At 41.9% G+C, this 25,447-nt stretch overlaps 1 pseudogene; it reads right to left on the bottom strand.

Moving 5' to 3' along the window:
- Positions 1-15,752: 15,752 nt before the first annotated feature.
- LOC125507428 (G-type lectin S-receptor-like serine/threonine-protein kinase At2g19130 pseudogene) lies at positions 15,753-18,546 on the bottom strand (annotated as a pseudogene).
- Positions 18,547-25,447: the final 6,901 nt, after the last annotated feature.

Raw genomic sequence — 25,447 nt, 5'->3', positions numbered from 1 at the left:
TTCACATTTTTTTGGTTTTTGTTGTTTTTTCCCGGTTTTCAGTGGCTCCAAATAGATCATGTATAGTTTTTTACATACAAGTTTTGAACATTTTTTACGAATACATGGTATCCTTTTCAAAAACACACGGTTACATTTTTTAATGGGAACAAATATTTTTCCACAAACAATATACATTTTTTGTATACATCGTGAATATTTTTATATACATGTTTAATATCTTCTAAATTCAAAATTATTTTTCTAACTATTATTTTTGTGTTCTACTTTTATTCAGTGTACGTTGTATATATTTCTATGCAATTGGAACATTTTTATCCATGTTTAACATTTTATAACACGTTATATATTTTTTGTATACATGAGAAACATATTTCTACACAGATTTAAGATTTCTAAATGCTTGATTAGATGACTAAAAAAATGCTCGATTAACAATTTTTCATACACATTGTATATGTTTTATATTAAATTTTTCATATCGATTTTAAAATTTTCAAATGCTTGATTAACATTTTAAAATACTTGATTAACTATTTTAAATGGTTAATGAAAATTTTCAAAATACATGATCAACTTTTTTCATACACATTGTATGCATTTTTCGTATGCAGGATAAATATTTTTTATAAACATTTACCATTTTTCAAATATTTTATTAACATATTTGAAATGATTTTTGTAAGGTGTTTTTTTGTAACATATATATCGAATATTTGGAAGTAGAAAAAAATAAGCGAGGTTGTGGCCTAGTGCGCGGAGCCAGTCAGTTTTGCCCTAGCCTTTAGGCGATCCCTAAGCGATCGTGGCAATCACACGTAGCCATTTACAGGGTCGCTCAACTCGAGTGTTTCATTCTTTTTCGTACATTTCTTAACTGTTTTTCATTCATTTCTAAATAAATAAACAACAATTTTTTTTCTCTTTCAGCTGTTTCTTTCTCATCCCTCTACCACTACAACAGGTTTGAACCATTTTTTTTCTTCTAAAAATACCAAATAAAAACCAGGTATTGCTGAATTTTAAAATGTTTTCTAATTCAAAAATGTCCATGCATTTAAAAGTGTTCTGACTGTCAAAAAATGTTTGTGGATTCAAAAAGTGTGCACTAATTCAAAATAAAATTAGTGAATTTTAAAAATGTCCATGAATTAAAATAATGATGCATTGACTTGAAAATGTTTACAAGTTTTGTAAATGTTCAAATTTCATAAAATGTTCGCAAATTCAAAAATATTTAGAAATGAAAAATGGTCATGAATTCATAAAATGTTTATGAATTTGAAAATTATTCAAGAATTTCAAAAAAAGTTATTAAATAAAAAATCATGAATTCAATAAAATCTAATAAATTTTAAAATTTTCTAAATTTTAAAAAATGACAGTGTATGAAAGTGTTTGTGAATTTGTAAAACATGAAAAAATAAAAATAAAAAAGCCAAAAAAAATCCAAAGGAGACCCAGTAGAAAACACACAGACACAAAGAAGACTACCGTTTTAGGGAAGGTTCCCAAAACTGATGGAAAGCATATAAGAGAAACAACAAAAATGTGTAGGCCCATGTAGCAGCGCGCATTGCGTGGTATTCGTTGTGTTAGATGGGGAATAGGATTGGCATTGCTTGACCAATGTGAGATGGTTGATTTCCTAGATCGTGGTATGTGGGCTTGGTGGGTGTTACTCCAAAGTCCAAAGCAGAAACAAATACTAGGTCTAAAAAAACTGAAACAAGAACCATGGATGTTGATCTTTTTTAAAATAACGAGCACCACTCTTCGATTTCTTCTATTAAAGAAACCGATGTGTTGAACAATACAAATTAGAAAAGGTGAAAATGCTGGAAAGCCAAAAGGTAGTAGTGACATAAGCAAACAACACCACACAACCACACATGACTGTTTATTACATCACAAGTCTAAGATTTGATCAAACCCTCATTACCTTGCACATTTGTAATGTGTAGCAAGAGGTTTTGAAAAGAGATTGCACAATCACTATATAAGTATTTTGTAGACTTTATCCCGCAAGCATTCGTTTTAAGCAACTTTAGAGAAAGGACATCAAGGTAAGCATCAATGAAGAAGATAAGCTCACCCCCTATGTGATTCTGGGGATCATAGACTTCATTCACCACCTGCTTCATCTTCAGGAGTCCATCCTCAATGCTTATTCGTTCTTCGCTTTTTCTACGGGATGACCCAGTTTAACTAGTCCCCAGGAAACGTGGTTGTTGATGAGAATGCATGATCCTTCGATCATGGAAGCTATGGTATGATGCAAGGCTTTGGATCTCGCCTTTGATCTTAACATCAGGAAAGCAAATATTGCTTCAGATTTCTAGAATGTAGCGAGTGACATAAACATGGGAAGCCGAGGTATTTACAACACCATTCTCCTAGAGACTGACCATTATCGTCATCAACTTGAGGATATTTTCCTTTCACTATGAAAGCAGGAAGTCGAATACTAGACATATTTTATCGGAAAGTTTGCTCTATCTCTATCTGCATGTATGGTTGTTAGATTCTCTAGGTTTAGTTTTTATACCTCAGAATATTAAAAACTGAATGAATAACAGACAACAACTATTAAGCTTGGAAAAGAGAGGAAGTTAAAATAGAGGCACATCGTGTCCTTTTCTGTTGCATTCATTATGGGAGGTTAATACATGTGTTCATAATTATTCATGAAGTACTTTTGGCATGGTGGTTGAGGAGATATCCAAATGAGGAGAGACCTTCGATGAGGCAAGGTTTAAACATGGACTTAGAGGGTCAAACTTTTAGGCACATGCTTTAGCTAAGGTGACAATCATCATTTGAGTTGTTGTTATTATTGGATTATGGATCTCCCCAAGGCCCAGAAATTGCTTATTTTCATGTATTCAACGAATTAATCAATAAAGCAAGCCGTAGTAAACAGAGGCACATTAGTCGAGGCATCCACGATACCTCCCATTATTGAATTGTCTGAACATCTAAACATGTCTACTCTCTTGACCCATCGTGATACTATTGTGCTTCACCGGATGCCCGACCCAGGAAATTCCCAAAGATCAATATGCGAGGCTTTTTAGAAGAAAAAAGTTTAGGGCTTTTCCATCCGCAATGAGCAGGGCACGAGAACAGAGGGGTTCAACATCATTTAAGACGCCCTTCATGCGAAAACTGAATCTCGTCTCAGGGTGTTGCATTGCAATTTGCGGCCGATGCAGGTATGGGTTGTGTGATGCTTGAAATTGATGTGATTCTTAGGAATGCATTGATGAGGAATGACCCTGAATAATCTAGGAACATCGTCATTGTTGGACTGATTTTTGGGAGACCCCCCGATAGGGTGTATTGGCTAGACCAATAGATTAGAGGGGAAACATGAGATGGTTTACCCAGGTTAGGCCCTCTGGGATCGAGTTAAAACCCTACTTCCTGCTCATTTTGTATTGATTGATGTATATGGGTGTACAATGATGATCGAGCGATTGAGAATAATCTCTAGGTTCTTTGTCTACCAACTAGTCCTCTCCCGGCTATAAAGGATACTTGGGTCTAGGGTTTACAAGCTCCTAGTCGATTAAGATAATGGAGGAGTCCTCCTGGACGTCGGCCTCCTTGTCTTGTATTCCAAGTCTTCCGGGTCCTTCTTTCTATAGGGCCCGTAGGCCGGGACGTCGGCCCAGGGCATAAACCGACCTAGGGGGTCATGAGCCAACCTACTTGGGTTGGCTTCCGGTATGAGGAGGCACCCCTAGGACGTAACACCGCCATTCATCTTTTCCTGAACATGATAATCTTTAGTCTGACAGTCCACAATTCTATCTCACATGGGATGTGAATTATCTATTATTTTCCATTTTCGAATGATTTTTTAGCCTTTCATTGATCCCTGATGTTTTACTAGCTTCATAGAGCCCAATGTTGTTTATTGTGATCGGATAGTTGATGTTGTTGCTGCTTTTTTACAGAGTAATATTTTAGCTATCATGATTGTAGTGGAAATAATTTGAGAGTAGAGGGTATATCATTGTTAGTGAAGTAAACTTAGCGGGTATGTGTATGTGGGTCTTACGTGAAGGCCGCCATACAACAAGACAAATTTAAAACATCTAAGTTTTTTTGAATGGATTCTCTTACCTCGTAAGTGTGCGATTTAATCCTATGTTGGGTGAGGCCACGAATGGAGCATCTCAACTACTGGCTCGGATCAAAGATAAGGTCGCCTCGAGACTCCGCTCGCTTTCACAGAAGTGTTCGACTGGTGGCTTAGGTTGAAGATAAGACCACCTCAAGGCACCCCATCTCTCAACGTCATTCATCCCTTTCGAGGTCCATCTTTGGTCTTCATTGCTGGCCGCTCGAAGGAGCATGGCTGAAACTGATGCATGTTGTTGACTAGAGGATGAAGAATTTTTTTGAGCCGAAACCGTAGAACAAAGTGTTCTACGGTAAAATTTTCATTAATAAATAGTATAAATACAAGAAAAGTACAAATCAACCAATACCAGTTTTAGTAAAACCCATAATTAAATTACAAGTACTGCTGGATCCAGATTCTGATATGTTCTGACTTTGATGTTTTAGCTCTGAGCTCTGAAGCTTGTAGTCCTTCTTTCATGTAATGCTTCCATGTCTCCACTGATGGGGCAGCTCTCCTGAAGATTTTGTCATTTCTACTCATCCAGATGGCCCAGCAACCCTGAATAATAATGTCCATTGCAAAGTCTGATGGAAGGAGCCTCATGGAAAGATGAATCTCATCATATGCCGATATGCCTCTGGACTTAGTTGGGATAATGGAGTGCCAACATGTTAAGGCAAATTGACAATCCCAGAACAGGTGGATAGTTGTTTCCTCTGTGGTATCTGTACATAGGGCACAATTATAATAATCTAGATGCATGGATATCCTATGGAGGAAATTTCTGGTACTGAGGTGATCCCATATCAACAGCCAGGAAAAGATTTTATGGCGTAGTCTACATGATGACTTCCACAATGTTCTGAAAATGTCATGTGCTAGGATATCCCCTCTGATGGCTTTGTACATTTTCATAGCTGAGTAATTGGGTGATGCCCATGCATATACCCATTTATCATTATGTGTAGAAGAAGCTTGCTCAGTCATGATCGTTTGCAATGATGTGAATTGTTCAAATGCAAGCTGTGAAAGAGGCCTGTGAAAGAGTTGGCTGGTGTCTGCATGCTGAAGGGCATCACTCAAGGTGATAGTCTGATTTATAGCATATGAATGGAGCTCTGGGAATTTATTGAGGAGTGGGATATCTTGCCACCGATCAGTCCAAAGGCTCATTGAATCTCCAATACCTGCTTTACAGATAGCATGCTGCTTAAACAGTGGGAGTAGTTTCAGAATATCTCTCCACCAAAAAGATCCAACTTTCTGCTCCCCTGGTATCCTGTTCTGGTAGTGTTTCTCCCAGATGATATGAACCCAAGGTGTATCCACTTTGTTAAAGAACTTATGCAAAAATTTCAATAGCAGTGCCTTGTTATGTAAGTGGAGATCTAAAACCCCAAGTCCACCCTGGTTCTTTGGTTTGTTAACTTTGTCCCAGGCAATAAGTACAGAGCCTTTGTCCAAGGTACCATATTTTCTCCAAAAGCAGTTCATAAGATAAGTGTTGATTTGCTTGACAACTGTTTTGGGTATCATCAGGGTGCTCATGAAAAAAGTGGGCATGCTTGTGAAGATGGATTTAATGAGGGTGAGTTTGTCTCCAGTGAACAGCATGGTGGAGCAGCTTAGAAGTCTTGTCTCAATCCTTTGAAGCAGAGGAATAAAATCCTCAATTTTAGGCCTGGTTAGACACAGTGGGAGCCCCAGATAATTGAGTGGCAGAGTACCAATATTGCATCCTAAAATGCTTGAAAGTTCAATCATCTTCTCAGGAGGGGTGTTAATGGAGACCATTGTAGATTTTGCATAATTCACCTTGAGTCCTGTGTAATGAGCATAATGAAGCAGAAGATTTTTAATATGCCGCACCTGCCTATGATCAGCCTTTGCCACTAAGATAGTATCATCTGCATACTGAATGATTGGATAATCAGGGCAAGTAGTATGGATGAGTGGTGGCTCAATCATGGATGCATGGTAGGCTTCATTGAAAATAGTCTGTAGTAAATCAGCAGCAATCACAAAAATTAGTGGTGACAGAGGGTCTCCTTGCCTAACTCCATTGCTACAGAGGAATTGCTTGCCAGGAACACCATTAAGCAGAACAGATGAATAACCAGAGTCATAAATCATTTTGATCCAATGGATCCACTTGTCCCCAAAACCTTTAGCTTGCAGGATCTCAATAATAGTATCATGGTTCAACATGTCAAATGCTTTTTCAAAGTCCAGCTTGAGGAGAATGATTTCTTTTCTGCTCTGTTGGCATTGGTGTATATATTCAAATGACCATGCTAAACAATCCTGAATACATCTGTGATTCAGAAAGCCATATTGATTTCTGTGGACCATGCCAAGGATGAGTTTCTGAAGTCTATTTGCTAGCAATTTGGTGATGATTTTGAGAGTGCAGTTCAATAGTGAAATAGGCTTGAAATCAGCTGGTGTAATTGCATGATCCTTCTTAGGGATGAGGGTAATGTAAGAGTAGTTGATGCTTTGGATATTAATGTTGGGTTTCGTAGTAATTTCAAAAAATTTCCTACGCACACGCAAGATCATGTGATGCATAGCAACGAGAGGGGAGAGTGTTGTCTACGTACCCACGCAGACCGACTGCGGAAGCATTGACACAACGTAGAGGAAGTAGTCGTACGTCTTCACGATCCAACCGATCAAGTACCGAAACTATGGCACCTCCGAGTTCGAGCACACGTTCAGCTCGATGACGATCCACGGACTCCGATCCAGCAAAGTGACGGGGAAGAGTTCCGTCAGCACGACGGCGTGGTGACGATCTTGATGTACTACAGCAGCAGGGCTTCGCCTAAACTCCGCTACAGTATTATCGAGGGCTATGGTGGCTGGGGGCACCGCACACGGCTAAGGAATAGATCACGTGGATCAACTTCTGTGTTCTAGGGTGCCTCTGCCTCAGTATATAAAGGACTAGAGGGGGGAGGCTGGCCGGCCAAGGTGTGGCGCGCCAGGAGAGTCCTACTCCCTTTGGGAGTAGGATTCCCCCCCCCCAATCCTAGTTGGAATAGGATTCGCGGAGGGGGAAAAGAGAGAGAGGGGGCCGGCCACCTCTCCTAGTCCTAATAGGACTAGGTGAAGGGGGAGGCGCGCAGCCCATGTAGGGCTGCCTCTTCTCTTTTCCGCTAAGGCCCATCATGGCCCATTTAGCTCCTGGGGGGTTCCGGTAACCTTCCCGGTACTCCGGTAAAATCCCGATTTCACCCGGAACACTTCCGATATCCAAACATAGGCTTCCAATATATCAATCTTTACATCTCGACCATTTCGAGACTCCTCGTCATGTCCGTGATCACATCCGGGACTCCGAACAACCTTCGGTACATCAAAATGCATAAACTCATAATATAACTGTCATCGTAACCTTAAGCGTGCGGACCCTACGGGTTCGAGAACAATGTAGACATGACCGAGACATGTCTCCGGTCAATAACCAATAGCGGGACCTGGATGCCCATATTGGCTCCTACATATTCTACGAAGATCTTTATCGGTCAGACCGCATAACAACATACGTTGTTCCCTTTGTCATCGGTATGTTACTTGCCCGAGATTCGATCGTCGGTATCCCATACCTAGTTCAATCTCATTGCCGGCAAGTCTCTTTACTCGTTCTGTAATACATCATCCCGCAACTAACTCATTAGTTGCAATGCTTGCAAGGCTTATGTGATGTGCATTACCGAGAGGGCCCAGAGATACCTCTCCGACAATCGGAGTGACAAAACCTAATCTCGAAATACGCCAACCCAACATGTACCTTTGGAGACACCTGTAGTACTCCTTTATAATCACCCAGTTACGTTGTGACGTTTGGTAGTACCCAAAGTGTTCCTCCGGTAAACGGGAGTTGCATAATCTCATAGTTACAGGAACATGTATAAGTCATGAAGAAAGCAATAGCAACATACTAAACGATCGGGTGCTAAGCTAATGGAATGGGTCATGTCAATCAGATCATTCTCTTAATGATGTGATCCCGTTAATCAAATAACAACTCATTGTTCATGGTTAGGAAACATAACCATCTTTGATTAACGAGCTAGTCAAGTAGAGGCATACTAGTGACACTTTGTTTGTCTATGTATTCACACATGTATTATGTTTCCGATTAATACAATTCTAGCATGAATAATAAACCTTTATCATGATTATAAGGAAATAAATAATAACTTTATTATTCCTCTAGGGCATATTTCCTTCAGTCTCCCACTTGCACTAGAGTCAATAATCTAGATTACACCGTAATGATTCTAACACCCATGGAGCCTTGGTGCTGATCATGTTTTGCTCATGGCAGAGGCTTAGTCAACGTGTCTGCAACATTCAGATCCGTATGTATCTTGCAAATCTCTATGTCTCCCACCTGGACTAGATCCCGGATGGAATTGAAGCGTCTCTTGATGTGCTTGGTTCTCTTGTGAAATCTGGATTCCTTTGCCAGGGCAATTGCACCAGTATTGTCACAAAAGATTTTCATTGGACCCGATGCACTAGGTATAACACCTAGATCGGATATGAACTCCTTCATCCAGACTCCTTCGTTCGCTGCTTCCGAAGCAGCTATGTACTCCGCTTCACATGTAGATCCCGCTACGACGCTTTGTTTAGAACTGCACCAACTGACAGCTCCACCGTTTAATGTAAACACGTATCCGGTTTGCAATTTAGAATCGTCCGGATCAGTGTCAAAGCTTGCATCAACGTAACCATTTACGACGAGCTCTTTGTCACCTCCATATACGAGAAACATATCCTTAGTCCTTTTCAGGTATTTCAGGATGTTCTTGACCGCTGTCCAGTGATCCACTCCTGGATTACTTTGGTACCTCCCTGCTAGACTTATAGCAAGGCACACATCAGGTCTGGTACACAGCATTGCATACATGATAGATCCTATCGCTGATGCATAGGGAACATCTTTCATATTCTCTCTATCTTCTGCAGTGGTCGGGCATTGAGTCTTACTCAATTTCACACCTTGTAACACAGGCAAGAATCCTTTTTTTGCTTGATCCATTTTGAACTTCTTCAAAATTTTGTCAAGGTATGTTGTTTGTGAAAGTCCAATTAAGCGTTTTGATCTATCTCTATAGATCTTTATGCCTAATATGTAAGCAGCTTCACCGAGGTCTTTCATTGAAAAACTCTTATTCGAGTATCCCTTTATGCTATCCAGAAATTCTATATCATTTCCAATCAGTAATATGTCATCCACATATAATATCAGAAATGCTACAGAGCTCCCACTCACTTTCTTGTAAATACAGGCTTCTCCGAAAGTCTGTATAAAACCAAATGCTTTGATCACACTATCAAAGCGTTTATTCCAACTCCGAGAGGCTTGCACCAGTCCATAAATGGATCGCTGGAGCTTGCACACTTTGTTAGCTCCCTTTGGATCGACAAAACCTTCTGGTTGCATCATATACAACTCTTCTTCCAGAAATCCATTCAGGAATGCAGTTTTGACATCCATCTGCCAAATTTCATAATCATAAAATGCGGCAATTGCTAACATGATTCGAACAGACTTAAGCATCGCTACGGGTGAGAAGGTCTCATCGTAGTCAACCCCTTGAACTTGTCGAAAACCTTTTGCGACAAGTCGAGCTTTGTAGACAGTAACATTACCGTCAGCGTCAGTCTTCTTCTTGAAGATCCATTTATTCTCAATTGCTTGCCGATCATCGGGCAAGTCAACCAAAGTCCATACTTTGTTCTCATACATGGATCCCATCTCAGATTTCATGGCTTCAAGCCATTTTGCGGAATCTGGGCTCACCATCGCTTCTTCATAGTTCGTAGGTTCATCATGATCTAGTAGCATGACTTCCAGAACAGGATTACCGTACCACTCTGGTGCGGATCTCACTCTGGTTGATCTACGAGGTTCAGTAGTATATTGATCTGAAGTTTCATGATCATTATCATTAGCTTCCTCACTAACTGGTGTAGGTGTCACTGAAACAGTTTTCTGTGATGTACTACTTTCCAATAAGGGAGCAGGTACAGTTACCTCGTCAAGTTCTACTTTCCTCCCACTCACTTCTTTCGAGAGAAACTCCTTCTCTAGAAAGTTTTCGAATTTAGCAACAAAAGTCTTGCCTTCGGATCTGTGATAGAAGGTGTATCCAATATTTTCCTTTGGATATCCTATGAAGACACATTTCTCCGATTTGGGTTCGAGCTTATCAGGTTGAAGCTTTTTCACATAAGCATCGCAGCCCCAAACTTTCAGAAACGACAACTTTGGTTTCTTGCCAAACCACAGTTCATAAGGCGTCGTCTCAATGGATTTTGATGGCGCCCTATTTAACGTGAATGCGGCCGTCTCTAGAGCGTATCCCCAAAACGATAGCGGTAAATCAGTAAGAGACATCATAGATCGCACCATATCTAGTAAAGTACGATTACGACGTTCGGACACACCATTACGCTGTGGTGTTCCGGGTGGCGTGAGTTGCGAAACTATTCCACAAATTTTCAAATGTACACCAAACTCGTAACTCAAATATTCTCCTCCACGATCAGATCGTAGAAATTTTATTTTCTTGTTACGATGATTTTCAACTTCACTCTGAAATTCCTTGAACTTTTCAAATGTTTCAGACTTATGTTTCATTAAGTAGATATACCCATATCTGCTTAAATCATCTGTGAAGGTGAGAAAATAACGATATCCGCCACGAGCCTCAATATTCATCGGACCACATACATCTGTATGTATGATTTCCAACAAATCTGTTGCTCTCTCCATAGTACCGGAGAACGGTGTTTTGGTCATCTTGCCCATGAGGCACGGTTCGCAAGTACCAAGTGATTCATAATCAAGTGGTTCCAAAAGTCCATCAGAATGGAGTTTCTTCATGCGCTTTACACCGATATGACCTAAACGGCAGTGCCACAAATAAGTTGCACTCTCATTATCAACTCTGCATCTTTTGGCTTCAACATTATGAATATGTGTGTTACTACTATCGAGATTCAACAAGAATAGACCACTCTTCAAGGGTGCATGACCATAAAAGATATTACTCATATAAATAGAACAACCATTATTCTCTGATTTAAATGAATAACCGTCTCGCATCAAACAAGATCCAGATATAATGTTCATGCTTAACGCTGGCACCAAATAATAATTATTTAGGTCTAATACTAATCCCAAAGGTAGATGTAGAGGTAGCGTGCCGACTGCGATCACATCGACTTTGGAACCGTTTCCCACGCGCATCGTCACCTCGTCCTTAACCAATCTTCGCTTGATCCGTAGTCCCTGTTTCGAGTTGCAAATATTAGCAACAGAACCAGTATCAAATACCCAGGTGCTACTGCGAGCATTAGTAAGGTACACATCAATAACATGTATATCACATATACCTTTGTTCACTTTGCCATCCTTCTTATCCGCCAAATACTTGGGGCAGTTCCGCTTCCAGTGACCAGTCTGCTTGTAATAGAAGCACTCAGTTTCAGGCTTAGGTTCAGGTTTGGGTTTCTTCTCTTGAGTAGCAACTTGCTTGCCGTTCTTTTTGAAGTTCCCCTTCTTCTTCCCTTTGCCCTTTTTCTTGAAACTAGTGGTCTTGTTGACCATCAACACTTGATGCTCCTTCTTGATTTCTACCTCCGCAGCTTTCAGCATTGCGAAGAGCTCGGGAATAGTCTTGTTCATCCCTTGCATATTATAGTTCATCACGAAGCTCTTGTAGCTTGGTGGCAGTGATTGAAGAATTCTGTCAATGACGCAATCATCTGGAAGATTAACTCCCAATTGAATCAAGTGATTATTACCCAGACATTTTGAGTATATGCTCACTGACAGAACTATTCTCCTCCATCTTGCAGCTATAGAACTTATTGGAGACTTCATATCTCTCAATCCGGGCATTTGCTTGAAATATTAACTTCAACTCCTGGAACATCTCATATGCTCCATGACGTTCAAAACGTCGTTGAAGTCCCGATTCTAAGCCGTAAAGCATGGCACACTGAACTATCGAGTAGTCATCAGCTTTGCTCTGCCAGATGTTCATAACATCCGGCGTTGCTCCTGCAGCAGGCCTGGCACCCAGCGGTGCTTCCAGGACGTAATTTTTCTGTGCAGCAATGAGGATAATCCTCAAGTTACGGACCCAGTCCGTGTAATTGCTACCATCATCTTTCAACTTTGCTTTCTCAAGGAACGCATTAAAGTTCAACGGAACAACAGCACGAGCCATCTATCTACAATCAAACATAAACAAGCAAGATACTAATCAGGTACTAAGTTTCATGATAAATTTAAGTTCAGTTAATCAAATTAATTAAAGAACTCCCACTTAGATAGACATCCCTCTAATCCTCTAAGTGATTACGTGATCCAAATCAACTAAACCATAACCGATCATCACGTGAGATGGAGTAGTTTTCAATGGTGAACATCGTTATGTTGATCATATCTACTATATGATTCACGCTCGACCTTTCGGTCTCCGTGTTCCGAGGCCATATCTGTATATGCTTGGCTCGTCAAGTATAACCTGAGTATTCCGCGTGTGCAACTGTTTTGCACCCGTTGTATTTGAACGTAGAACCTATCACACCCGATCATCACGTGGTGTCTCAGCACGAAGAACTTTCGCAACGGTGCATACTTAGGGAGAACACTTATTGATAATTTAGTGAGAGATCATCTTATAATGCTACCGTCAATCAAAGCAAGATAAGATGCATAAAAGGATAAACATCACATGCAATCAATATAAGTGATATGATATGGCCATCATCATCTTGTGCTTGTGATCTCCATCTCCGAAGCACCGTCGTGATCACCATCGTCACCGGCGTGACACCTTGATCTCCATCGTAGCATCGTTGTCGTCTCGCCAAGCTTGTGCTTCTACGACTATCGCTACCGCTTAGTGATAAAAGTAAAGCATTACATCGCGATTGCATTGCATACAATAAAACGACAACCATAAGGCTCCTTCCAGTTGCCGATAACTCGGTTACAAAACATGATCATCTCATACAATAAAATTCAGCATCATGTCTTGACCATATCACATCACAACATGCCCTGCAAAAACAAGTTAGACGTCTTCTACTTTGTTGTTGCAAGTTTTACGTGGCTGCTACGGGCTTAAGCAAGAACCAATCTCACCTACGCATCAAAACCACAACGATAGTTTGTCAAATAGACTCCGTTTTAACCTTCGCAAGGACCGGGCGTAGCCATACTTGGTTCAACTAAAGTTGGAGAGACAGTCGCCCGCAAGCCACCTATGTGCAAAGCACGTCGGGGGAACCGGTCTCGCGTAAGCGTACGCATAATGTTGGTCCGGGTCGTCTCGTCCAACAATGCCGCCGAACCAAAGTATGACATGCTGGTAGGCAGTATGACTTATATCGCCCACAACTCACTTGTGTTCTACTCGTGCATATAACATCAACATAAATAACCTAGGCTCGGATGTCACTGTTGGGTTTCGTAGTAATTTCAAAAAATTTCCTACGCACACGCAAGATCATGTGATGCATAGCAACGAGAGGGGAGAGTGTTGTCTATGTACCCATGCAGACCGACTGCGGAAGCGTTGACACAACGTAGAGGAAGTAGTCGTACGTCTTCACGATCCAACCGATCAAGTACCGAAACTACGGCACCTCCGAGTTCGAGCACACGTTCAGCTCGATGACGATCCCCGGACTCCGATCCAGCAAAGTGACGGGGAAGAGTTCCGTCAGCACGACGGCGTGGTGACGATCTTGATGTACTACAGCAGCAGGGCTTCGCCTAAACTCCGCTACAGTATTATCGAGGGCTATGGTGGCTGGGGGCACCGCACACGGCTAAGGAATAGATCACGTGGATCAACTTCTGTGTTCTAGGGTGCCTCTGCCTCAGTATATAAAGGACTAGAGGGGGGAGGCTGGCCGGCCAAGGTGTGGCACGCCAGGAGAGTCCTAGTCCCTCTGGGAGTAGGATTCCCCCCCAATCCTAGTTGGAATAGGATTCGCGGAGGGGGAAAAGAGAGAGAGGGGGCCGGCCACCTCTCCTAGTCCTAATAGGACTAGGGGAAGGGGGAGGCGCGCAGCCCATGTAGGGATGCCTCCTCTCTTTTCCACTAAGGCCCATCATGGCCCATTTAGCTCCCGGGGGGTTCCGGTAACCTTCCCGGTACTCCGGTAAAATCCCGATTTCACCCGGAACACTTCCGATATCCAAACATAGGCTTCCAATATATCAATCTTTACGTCTCGACCATTTCGAGACTCCTCGTCATGTCCGTGATCACATCCGGGACTCCGAACAACCTTCGGTACATCAAAATGCATAAACTCATAATATAACTGTCATCGTAACCTTAAGCGTGCGGACCCTACGGGTTCGAGAACAATGTAGACATGACCGAGACATGTCTCCGGTCAATAACCAATAGCGGGACCTGGATGCCCATATTGGTTCCTACATATTCTACGAAGATCTTTATCGGTCAGACCGCATAACAACATACGTTGTTCCCTTTATCATCGGTATGTTACTTGCCCGAGATTCGATCGTCGGTATCCCATACCTAGTTCAATCTCGTTGCCGGCAAGTCTCTTTACTCGTTCTGTAATACATCATCCCGCAACTAACTCATTAGTTGCAATGCTTGCAAGGCTTATGTGATGTGCATTACCGAGAGGGCCCAGAGATACCTCTCCGACAATCGGAGTGACAAAACCTAATCTCGAAATACGCCAGCCCAACATGTACCTTTGGAGACACCTGTAGTACTCCTTTATAATCACCCAGTTACGTTGTGACGTTTGGTAGTACCCAAAGTGTTCCTCCGGTAAACGGGAGTTGCATAATCTCATAGTTACAGGAACATGTATAAGTCATGAAGAAAGCAATAGCAACATACTAAACGATCGGGTGCTAAGCTAATGGAATGGGTCATGTCAATCAGATCATTCTCTTAATGATGTGATCCCGTTAATCAAATAACAACTCATTGTTCATGGTTAGGAAACATAACCATCTTTGATTAACGAGCTAGTCAAGTAGAGGCATACTAGTGACACTTTGTTTGTCTATGTATTCACACATGTATTATGTTTCCGATTAATACAATTCTAGCATGAATAATAAACCTTTATCATGATTATAAGGAAATAAATAATAACTTTATTATTGCCTCTAGGGCATATTTCCTTCAATTAACTTGACCTGAGTGGAAATCTGCAATGAGTTTATAAAAATCAGGAGCAATAATATCCCAAGAGTGTTTGAGGAATGCAGCATTGAACCCATCAGGGCCAGGAGATTTGTCTGCAGGCATATGTTTGATGACATAGTCAATCTCCTCCTTTGTGAATGGGGTTTCTAACTCAGAGAGATCCTCATGTGGTTGGAGCAGTTGGTGTAACAGAAGAGGGTTGGATGTTGGAATCCTAGTTCCTAGAGGATGAAGAATGGGTAGTGACATAGATATATATTGACATTTTTGAATGGCGCCTCGATGGATGCTATTACATCTATCCACTACCTTTCCCGAGATCTGTGCAGCTGAGATAATGAAAGTGAAAATACTCATATCGTGTACATGGTGTATATATTTATCGTCTCAACATACCATACACATATTTCTAGTAGGGACATAATTTTGCAACAATACTTGCATACAAAAAAATTGACATCAAATAAGAGCCAATTCAAATACTACAATCTTGCATTCCTTTGATTCCTTCCCCCATATTGCAATTCTAAAATTTGTTGCAACAATATTAGGCACATTGACTATGCAGGTTTACTATGTACATTGAAGATGTTGCATCATAGTGTTCCTTCATAGCAGCAAGTTGTCTCGGCATCGGGGGCATATCAATCTCCTGCAGACCCTCGAGAATCTTGACCACTTCACCCATCGTTGGTCGATCAAACTCATTATCTTGTATGCACCAAAATGCAACTTTGCAAATCCGTTCAGCCTCTTCCAAGTTGAAGTCACCATGTAATTTCGGGTCGACCAAACTTCCCACGTCACCACCCTGAAGCTTGTTGATGGCTTTAATTGGAAAATATTTGACATAGTAGCTCTCACTAGTATTGTATGTTTCTGGTGAATTCCTACTTCCAGATAAGATTTCCAAAAGTACCATGCCAAAGCTATAAACATCAATTTTCGGTGTAATAGCAACTCCGCTAAGCCACTCTGGGGCAATATAACCTGCAGTTCCTCTTAATGTGGTCAGGATTCGACTAAAATCCCTTCCCACTAATGTTGCCAAGCCAAAATCTGCAACTTTGGGAACAAATGATGCATCTACAAGTATATTCTCTGGCTTAATATCACAATGTATGATGCATTCATGACAATTATGATGCAAGTAGGACAATCCTCTCGCAACTCCAAGGGTTATTTGATATCTGGTGTTCCAACTTAGGACAACAACATTAACATTGTCCTTCTTAAATAGATGGCCATCAAGAGATCCATTTAACATGTGCTCATACACAAGTAGCCTTTTATCACCTTCGCTGCAGAAACCAATCAATTTGACTATGTTGATATGTTGGATCAGCCCAACTGAGCTCACCTCTGCCCTGAATTGCTTCTCTCCTTGATAGGCACTATCAAGCCTTTTCACTGCTATACTAGTCATGTCACTTAGTACTCCCTTGTATACAGAACCAAAACCACCACCTCCTAGCTTTTCTGAGAAGTTTCTAGTAGCATGGACTAAATCAGTGTATCTAAAGACCATAATCCCTCCACAACTGCCTTGATTATCATATAAAGGCAAACCAAATCGCTTGAATCTGTTCCTCCAAATCAGTGACAATACTATGAGCATTATTAATCCAAAACCAATAATGCTTGCAGCAGCAATAACTCCAACGTTTGGTTTTCTTTTGTTTTTTCTCAAACTTAGTAGAAAATATTTTGTGGCAAGGCGAACGTAAAGAACATCTTCAGCTCTATTATCAGTGCCATAATTCAGATTTACACTAAGCAATTCTCCATTCCAGATAGAGCATAGTTGATTGGTAAAGGAATAAGCAGTGCATGAGCAGGAACTGAGGCAAGCTTCTTCACAGTTTCTTTGACTGCTAACAACGACTATTGTTTGGGGCTTGTAAGGCAATTTAACTTGAGCAATGCGGTGAAACACGTCTGTTGAACTTGTAATGTTTTTGTCACTAGTGCTGCAATGTAGTGGTGTATTTCGGATGCATCCTCCTGTTCGATCATTAGACTCCCAGTCCACCAGTGACTTCTTAGAGAATCCCTCCATACAATCACATAATCGATATGCATTGTTGTTGCAGACTGTGAAAGGTCCGCATGTAGCAGGAGTAGTGCATGGATCGTAAGGTTGGGCATGTATGGTTTCCCAAGTCTGTTTGGCTTGCAACCAAAAGTTTAGTTTTATCCGACCAGAGATATCTAGTGAAGCAAATATGGAAGATGAATCATCCAAACAAGTGTACATGTAGTACTCCTCTTGGTTGTTATTAACATATGTTGGGTTAATCAATCGTTTGGCCAGAGGATCCAAATATACCAGTGACTTGAGTATCAATGATGATTGTTTGGATGATGCATATTGCCAATACACTACGGAAGGGTCGTTGCGGCGCTTGAGGACGATCCCACTGGTGCCTTCTAGTTCAACACTATATGAGCCAAGACATGGATCAGTGAGGCTCTTCTTTGAAATGACTGAACGACTCAAGCCGGTGACCTTGTTCCGACCAAACTTGGCGCCGGGAAGCAAAACATCTGTTGGGTAATCGAAGCTCTGCCACAACATCTCTTGGCTATTTGTGAGTAGGGCAAGGTTTCCACTGTTCAAGAGAACAATGGCACTACTGTTTCTGTTGTTGGTTTGTGTCCTATTGACAATGTGAGTGGACCAAACAACGGAGTCCTTGCCGGCATCAGCATGGTTTACGATGATGACAAGATTTCCATCACTTGAGATCTTGAGCTGTGTTGAGTTGAGTTTGGGATGAGAGATGGGATCCTCCCTATTAGCTACCCACACAGTAGTAAAAACTGGGATTTTATTGAACCATATGCCAAGAAACCAACTGGAGCTGGTGTTGTGGTGGAACTTACTACCGCTGATGGTGCATGCAGTGTTAGCTGGTTGGAAGAAGCCCAGCGCGAACTTGCCGTTTCTTGAGACGAGCTTGCTGCCACCGACGGCAGCAAGCACTTGGCCTGCCATGAGAGTGTCCCTTGCGGAAGAGCACCGAGGAGCTGCGTGCGAGAGTACGAGAAGCCCGAGTAATATGTAGAGGAAAGGAGGCATGGAGAAGTGTAGTATGAGGTGAGTTGTTGGAGAAGAGAGGAGGTCTGGATGGAGGATGAATGTTGTGCTCTGCTGTTCAGAGAAGGAAGAAGACGATGTGTGTGTGTGTATATAGGGAAGGAAAATGCATCCTCCTCCTAGTACCTACGAACGGGTGTACGTACGTTGTTGAGGCTGAGATCAGTTAGCTGGCAGGAAGGTCACCACTGGGTTTCGGTTAACATATATTCAATCAGTTAGTTGCTATACCAAGTCCTTCTGTTTTACGCAGTCAACTCTTGCTTCTCGACCTTCAACGTACGGACGGACCGCCGCCATGGACGACAGTTCACGCACCATGCATGCACCCAGCTGTTCACCATTGTCCTAATCCAGGAGCCTAATTTAGTTAGCGTATTCATACAGTTTTGTAGGATTCTGAAAGTCCACGATGCTGGCTAGAGAAGACCTAATTTAAACCCTTTTTTGTATACTTGACAGATCAATGTTTCTGTTGTATGGCTATAGAAAACCGTTCCTTCAAATAACAAACAGACAAGTTGAGTACATGAAATATTAGTCAAAGGTCATGTACGTACTGTACTAGCTAACCATGTAAGTTGAAGTTTCCTATGAGGAATTGCGAAGGGTGATTGATTTGCGCTCTATCAGGTGTTAATTAATCACTAAACAAATATTTCATCTAGTAAACTTCATCAATCAAATCAATGTAAGAATGTTTATCAAGATCTAACGAATTCCAGTTGCTAAATTATATTATCGATCGTGGGGAGTTATAACTCCAAATGTCCACGGTGAGTGACTGACGAAAAAGAATTATTTGACTAAGTAGTGACAAATAAATTTAATCTCTCCGCCGGCACCATTTTCATATAGGGTTTGTACAACTGTATACACAACCATTATTATATATCATAGCAAATAGACCACACTTTTGTGATAATTTTATAGATGTGTACACTGACCGTACGACGCAGATGTTGAGAGCAATTTATGTACATGTACAAAACTGTTGTACATGTGTCAGGTGGTTAGCGCGTTGTTAGCTAGCCCTGTTGATAACTTGGGTTTAATTTTAAACAAGATTCTAATTTAATTGATGGCGGCTAGCTAGTCCTATGTTATTATTATATACGGTTAGGAGAATTCGACCTTTGACTAGTGTTTTCTTTAGTAGTTTCACAGTTTATTGATCTCTTTGCTTTTCATTGTTCATCAATATTACTGAATGATTTAAGAGCCTCTTTGATTTGCATCTCAAAACGTAGGTAGAAAAAAAATGCAAGAACATATATCATGATGGGAGAGTGTTTGATACCATAGAAAAAACAAAGACATTATATCAATAGGTTTGAGTGGACGGAAGTTTTCCTCTAAAATATAGCACAAATGAATCCTCTAGAGACAAATACTAAGGATTCCAATCATTCTAATCAAACAACCATTATACGAAATATTCCTAAAGATCCAAATCCTCCAAAATTCCTATACAATTTTCTTTGAATCAAAGGAGCCCTAGGTGCGTTTGCTAGCTAGTAAGGTTCATTTTGTTGTAAGAAAGAAAACTTTCTCTATGCTACTACGAAACACCATGGCCCACATGGCTAAAATGGCTCATTGCACATGGAACTTGGGCCCATTGCTACCACCATGTCGCTAATATCCACTTCCTTCATGTGTATGTTGCATCTACTATCTACTACTACTTATAAAAGCATGAGTTTGGTGAATCCAAACGATCTCAACCATTCAATCACCTATGTCCAACATCCCACGTCGCTCCATTGATGTATCCATCACATCACCACAATTTGGAAACAACATTGATTGCATTAATTGTAGTTATCTATTACTACTTATAAAAGCGCGAATTTGGTGAATCCAAATGATCTCAACCATTCATCACCTATATCCAACGTCCCACATCGCTCCAATCTTGTACCCATTACATCACCACAATTTGGAAACAACATTGATTGCATTAATTGTAATTAACCTTGAAAAAATCATTAATTTCATTGGTTGGAATTAATCTTGAGAATAAAATTAATCTACCACTACTTATAGAAGTGTGAGTTTGGTGAATCCAAACGATCTCAACCATTCAATCACCTATATCCAACGTCCCATGTCGCTCCAATGATGTATCCATCACATCACCACAATTTGGAAACAACATTGATTACATTAATAGTAATTAACTTGGAAAAGATCATTAATTTCATTGGTTGCAATTAATCTTGATTTTTTGCATAAATTATATTTTCTTGAACATTTACTCATTGCTCTTTATCCCTTCAGTTGTATTAGGCCACGACCAATTCTAAGAATAAGATGGGCGGGACGAAGTGTGTTCCTACACTGTTGAGGACGCAATCTCTATTGTAGGCTACATGGCTGCCCAATCCCCCACAATTAAATGGTAGCGCGTTGTCAAGCCACCCTACAGGTGGTCCAAGCTGAGTCAACACCTGAAGCTCGACCACATCAACCGGGCAACAACATAGCCCTAGATGGCGACCCCTATACCACAAATGAGGACCTTGTCACATTGAGAAGCTGAGAAAGAATGGCGTGACATAGCATTTAAAAGAGGACACCGCTACAGGTCTACAACTAATGCACAGTGAGCATGACCATGTTGGCACATGACATAGCTCAGATTCCTGAGTTGCCAAACAATAGACAACATTTGTTCATCAACATGGGAGAGTTACGAGAGTGGGAGACCACCATGCAAAACTCCTTAAGATCATATCAAACTGGAGGTGCGTTGCACGCACATGATAACTAGTAGTACTAGGTGGGACACCCATGTAAGATTAGCAATACCGACAACACATTCCATTTTTTGATGATTATGAGAGCCATCAACGAGAAATTAGGCAAGTAGGCAGTGTTGAAAGTCAGTTCTTCGACTTGGAGGGTTGATGCGGAACTAAGTTGACAAAGGTGACTGGCTTCATGGCTCAAAGGGTCCGACTGGCTTTGAGTGGGCGAAGGCCAGTGAAATTGTGGTATCAAGGCTCCGTGCGACATCAAGGTGATGGATAAGACCGACATCGTAGCTTCAAGGGTCCACGTAGCTTTAGGTTGGTGAAGGCAAGCTATGTTGCAATGTCATAGCTTCATGCAGGCATCAAAAGTGATGCGGATGAGTGGCATCATTGCTGCAAGGGTACGCACCTTGTACTTGGTGAAGGTGAGCGACTTTATGACATTGAGGCTCCATGTCGTACCAAGGGAAAAGAGACAAGTGGCATTGTAATACCGAGGCTCATGAAGTATCATGGTGATGGAGACTACTAGCATCACAACTAGGGTCTGCATAGCTTTGGTTGGCAAAGGCAAGTGGCATAGCAGCACCGAGGCTCCATGCGGCATTAGAGAGACCGATATGAGTGTTTTTGCCGCTCCAAGGATCTCTTGAGGAGCCTATCACCTTCCTGAACCTGCAAGGGTATGTATTCTATACTTTCAGCATGTTAGATGTGAACTTTACCTTATTCATTTATTTTATGAAGCTTTAGGTTGATGTGTCTTGCTTTCGGTGAGTGAAGTTTCAACTTTGGTCGGAACTTTCTTAGGCAACACCTTCTAGCTTCCTTAGCTTAACACAATGGTTGATCTCGCACATGATGGCGCTAGTGTTGTTTTCATGCAAACAACATGAGAGTAGGGGTAACTCATCATTAGTATTTACGGAGTAAAGTTAGCAGGGTGTATATGGATGTCTACTACGCAACCTTCTTCTTGTAGACTCGTGTTGGGCCTCCAAGCATAGAGTTTTGTAGGACAGTAGCAATTTTCCCTCAAGTGAATGACCTAAAGTTCATCCATCCATGGGAGGCGTAGGATGAAGATGGTCTCTCTCAAACAACCCTGCAACCAATAACAAAGATTCTTGTGTCCCCAACACACCCAATACAATGGTAAATTGTATAGGTGCACTAGTTCGGTGAAGAGATGGTGATACAAGTGCAATATGGATAGTAGATATAGGTTTTTGTAATCTGAAAATATAAAAACAGCAAGGCAACTAGTAAAAAAAAGTGAGCGAAAACGGTATTGCAATGCTTGAAAACAAGGCATAGGGTTCATACTTTCACTAGTGCAAGTTCTCTCAACAATGATAACATAATTAGATCATATAACAATCCCTCTATGTGCAATAAAAGTCACTCCAAAGTTCCTATCGCGGAGAACATAAGATGAAATTGCTTGTAGGGTACGAAATCACCTCAAAGTTATTCTTTCCGATCAATCCATTGAGCTATTTCTATAAGTGTCACAAACAGCCCTAGAGTTCCTAGTAAAATAACACCATATGATACACATCAATCAACCCTAATGTCACCTAGATACTCCAATGTTACCACAAGTATCCGGGGTTAATTATACAATATGCATCAAACAACTTCAGATTCATAATATTCAATCCAACAAAAAGAACCTCAAAGAGTGCCCCAAGATTCCTACCGAGGAAACAAGGACAAAAATGTGCATCAACCCCTATGCATAGATTACCCCAATGTCACCTCGGGAATCCGCGAGTTGAGTGCCAAAACATACATCAAGTGAATCAATAGAACACTCCATTGTCACCACGGGTATCCCATGCAAGACATACATCAAGTGTTCTCAAATCCACAATTGTATTCAATCTGATAACAGTGAAACTTCAATGGTAAAACTCAATTCATCACAAGAAGATAGAGGGGGAGAAACACCATATGATCCAACTATAGTAACAAAGCTCGCGGTACATCAAGATTGTGCCATATCAAGAACACGAGTGAAAGGGCATTTCCCTACTTTATGTTTTGGATGATGATGACAACCCTTTGTGGTCTAATCGTGTGCTATATGTTTCAGGTTCTCGATGCTTAGGCTTACATCGGATTGCTATTGCCTCTCGAAGGAAAAGATCGAAGACGTGTCCTCTACGCTTTTATTTTCTTTGGTCGTAGAGTACCCGTACTATCAAGAGGGAATCCTCATTAGGAAGCTCTGGGGGAATCAGTTCACGTACACTCTTGTCACCCTCTCTTTGCCTTCCTCAGGTGTGTGTGAGAGAGAGAAGTTTTCCTTGCCTCTTCCCCTCTTTCCTGCTCACTGTTTCTGCCCAGCGGTTGTACCGCTCTCTGGAGCGGTTGTACCGCTGGGTCTTGTCGCTCACCAGCTTTTGCTCGAGCGGTTGTACCGCTGCCTCCGGGCGGTGGTACCGCCACCATGCTCTGCAACAGCTGGGGCGGTGGTTCCGTCCATATACCGCTCAAGTACCGCTCTCGCCTCTGGTTTGATGCGGTTCTTGGGCGGTAGTGGCCCAGTTGGTCCGGTCGTTCCACGATGACCGGTACCACCGGTGTTCCGAGCGGTTCTTCCGCTTAGAACTTAGCCGCCCAAGAGCTCAAGGCCATGCGGTTGTTCCGGCCAGGCACTGCCCAAGTACCGGTCAAGCTCCTGTTTTGATGCGGTGGTTGTGCGGTAGCCAGGTGGTTAGTCCGGTTATTTTTCTTAGCCGGTACTACCGCCCGCCTGTCCGGCTGTACCGCTTGGTAGGGTTCTGCTGTTACACCGTGAGTCCCGGTTGTACCGGGACAAGGACCGGTTGTACCGCTGCAGTGCAAAAACGCAGTAACGGTTGGAAATGTGGGGTGACTATTTAAGGGAGCTTCTCCCACCTACCACTCCCACCTTTGAGCTCTCTCACTCCACCATTAATGCCCCTCAAGCTCTCTTGCCCGATCTCTCTCTCTAGCCACTCAAACTTGTTGATTTGCTAGGGATTGAAGGAGGAGACCTAGATCTATACTTCCACCAAAGGATATTTGCTTCCCCCATACTTTCTTGTGTGGATTTTGTTACTCTTGGGTGTTTGAGCACCCTAGACGGTTGAGGTCACCTCGGAGCCATATTCCATTGTGGTGAAGCTTCGTGGTTCTTGTTGGGAGCCTCCAATTAAGTTGTGGAGGGAGCCCCAACCTTGTTTGTAAAGGTTCGGTCGCCGCCTTCAAGGGCACCAATAGTGGAATCACGGCATCTCGCATTGTGTGAGGGCGTGAGGAGAATACGGTGGCCCTAGTGGCTTCTTGGGGAGCATTGTGCCTCCACACCGCTCCAACGGAGACGTACTTCCCCTCAAAGGGAAGGAACTTCGGCAACACATCCTCGTCTCCACCGTCCCCACTCTTGGTTATCTCGTGCCTCTATTTAAGCAAGCTTACTCGTTTCATATCTCTTGCTTGCTTGTGTACCTATCCTCGTTGCATCATATAGTTTGCTCACCTAGTTGCATATCTAGACAACCTACTTTGATGCAAAGTTTAAATTGTTAAAGAAAAGCTAAAAATTGTTAGTTGCCTATTCACCCCCCCTCTAGTCAACCATATCGATCCTTTCAATTGGTATCAGAGCCTCGTCTCTTTATTAAGGACTTTACTGTCCGAAGAGTATGGTTGATACCGTAGACGGAGCAGAGGAACACTCCGGTGTGAATCCTATCTCGTCTACGGGCGATGGGGGAACTTCGGTCTCTCGTGAGGAGTTCAATGTAGCCTTGGAGACATTGAAAACCTCCATGACGACCGAAGTTGAAAGCATGTTTACCAAATTTCTTGAGGGGCTTAAACCATCCACCGCACCATTGAAAGTGGGGGATCCCGCCAACAAGGTGTCAGATGCTATCCCCGACAAGGGGGAAGCTAGTAGTGAAAAGGCTCCTTCTTCTAGTGGCAAGAATGGCACCGGCATCTTTGCCCATGTGGAACCACCACTTGTTTATGGTGGACCGGTTCCTTCTACTCATTTGAATCATGCCGGTCCTCCTCCTAAGATTGTGAAAAATGAGGATTTTGATTCTTGGGTTTACCGCTTAAACGTCATTTAAATCATGTGAACACTAACCTTTGGAGAATCATTGAAGAAGGTTTCTACCCACATGATCCAAGCAACTTCACTCCTTGAGAAGCCGCGGACAATCAA

The sequence above is a fragment of the Triticum urartu genome, chromosome 5A, assembly GCF_056163025.1.
Source record: "Triticum urartu cultivar PI428250 chromosome 5A, HENAU_Tu73, whole genome shotgun sequence".
In the NCBI taxonomy this organism is placed as follows: Eukaryota; Viridiplantae; Streptophyta; class Magnoliopsida; order Poales; family Poaceae; genus Triticum; species Triticum urartu.
Note: the sequence above shows the minus strand (reverse complement) of the source record. Positions and strands in the feature narration are given on the sequence as shown.